This window comes from Orycteropus afer, unplaced genomic scaffold, assembly GCF_000298275.1.
Source record: "Orycteropus afer afer isolate SDZICR_OR568_19922 unplaced genomic scaffold, OryAfe1.0 scaffold00005, whole genome shotgun sequence".
In the NCBI taxonomy this organism is placed as follows: Eukaryota; Metazoa; Chordata; class Mammalia; order Tubulidentata; family Orycteropodidae; genus Orycteropus; species Orycteropus afer.
Genome location: NW_006921592.1, coordinates 15,743,496 through 15,745,718, shown reverse-complemented (window position 1 = coordinate 15,745,718; position 2,223 = coordinate 15,743,496). Strand labels below are relative to the sequence as shown.

At 40.5% G+C, this 2,223-nt stretch overlaps 1 pseudogene; it reads right to left on the bottom strand.

Annotated features, from left to right (window-relative positions):
* Positions 1-234: 234 nt before the first annotated feature.
* LOC103196062 lies at positions 235-807 on the bottom strand (annotated as a pseudogene).
* Positions 808-2,223: the final 1,416 nt, after the last annotated feature.

Genomic DNA, 2,223 nt, shown 5'->3' with positions numbered 1-2,223 from the left:
GAGGAGATGACATCTCATGGGTGGCTTCTTCTCTAGAAAAATGGGAATCTCAGCTTATTAGAGAAAAATCCGGGGAGATCACCACTTTAACTCAGGGACTATAGCTAAATCTCTGCTGGACAAGTTCATGTGTAAGGACAGAAGGAGCAAGAAAGGGTGACTGGAGTAAGAATCATGTCTTCCAGTTTCAGAGCTCTTTCCCATTGCAGAAAGGCCACACCATTGACTCTGATGTTAATGGCTTTGCTCAGTGATGTCCACTACCATTGCCTTCTTCCAGCTGAAGAAGAAGTACATGTGCTAGCCCCTCCTGTCACAGTGATGCAGAGGTACATTGTAAGTCATGAAGATGAGCATGAGGAAGTAGCTGATGACCACCTGGATGATATGCAGCACTGTCTTCAGGAGGTAAGGGAAGTGCAGCATCTGTTGCCCAATTGTTTTGTGTGTCTACATAAGGATGGTTCTATTTGGCCCTGAGACAGACATGGAATTATAGTGGATGCTCACTTGTGATTTGTGTAACAAACACTCTCAGGCTATCTTGAGTCCTTCATAGAACATTGCCAGTAAAAACTCTGTCACAAAAGCTGCAGCCATTTCTCCAGCTGTATTGAACTCTATTCTAGAAAACAGTAGTTGAACATTCTTAAAGCTGAAGTAGAAAGTCATAGGCATCATCATCATGTCGCCATTTCCTCTGCCATGTGAGTGGGAGACAGAGGTGGTTGGGTGATGGTGAGAGGGTGACATAGTATTGTTGTCCATATAGCTCATCCTTGCATGGTGAGAATGATCCATTTTTCCAGGAAATGCTGGTTGCAGGGGCTGATAAACACACATGAGCAGATCAGATGACTGATTGTTATCTCAAGTCCAAGGAACCAGGGGTGAGATTGAGGAACAAAATGCAGACTCCAGAGGAAAAGGCAGAGATGATATTCTTGATGTCATCCTCTAATTCCTCTGGTTTTCAGTCATTGGTGTTCAAGGCATCACATCCATTCTTGAGATAGTCTCTAAATTCAGGAGGGATATAATCAAGGTCATATTTTGGCTCTCATGGACTTGTTTTAATTGTCTTCAGCTTCATCTTGAACTTGCATATGAGCAGTTGATGATCTGTTCCACAATCAGCTCCTGGCCTTTTTTGGCTAAAGATATTGAGCTTCTCCATCATCTGTTTCCACAGATGTAGTTGATCTAATTCCTGTGTATTTCATCTGGCGAAGTCTACATATATAGTCTTCATCAGTGTTGTTGAAAAAGGTATTTGCAATGAATTAGTCATTGGTCTTGCAAAATTCTACCATGTGATCTCTAACATTATGTCTATCAAACAAGGCCTTATTTTCCAACTACTGGTGATTCTTCTTTGTTTCCAACTTTTGCATTCCAATCACCAGTGACAATCAACACATCTTGATTTCATGTTCAGTCAATTTCAGACTGCAGAAGTTGGTATAAATCTTCAATTTACTAGTCTTTGACTTTGGTGGTTGGTGCATAAATTTGAATAATGCTAGTATTAATTGATCTGCCTTGTAGGTATATGGAATTATCCTATCAGTGACAGTGTTGTACTTCAGGATAGATCTTGAAACATTCTTTGTGATGATGAATGTCACACCATTCCTCTTCAATCTGTCATTCCTGACATAATAGGTCATATGGTTGTCTGATTCAAAATGGCCCAAACCAGTCAATTTCAGCTCACTAATGCCTACCAGCCACTCGGAAGGAAGGTTTGGCAATCCTACTTCCATAATGATACTGCCTCGGAAACCAAGGAGGGGTCGCTATGAGTCGGGGCTGACTCTATGGCACACAACAACAACAACAACAACAATGCCTAGGATATTGATCTTTTTGTGTTCCATTTTATTTTTGACAACTTCCAATTTCCTTAGATTCATACATTGTACATTCCATATTCCAATTATTAATGGATGTTTGCAGCTGTCTTTTCTCATTTTGAGTTGTGCCACATCAACAAATGGTGGTCCCAAAAGCTTTACTTCATCCATATCATTAGGGTCAGCTCTACTCTGAGGAGGCAGCTCTTTCCCAGTTGTATTTTGAGTGCCTTCTGACTTGAGGGACTCCTCTTATGGCAGTATATCAGACAATATTCCAAGGCTATTGCTAAAGTTTTCCAGTAATATATCAAACAGTGTTTCACTGCTGTTCATAAGGTTTTCACTTTTTTTGTTTTTTTTTGGC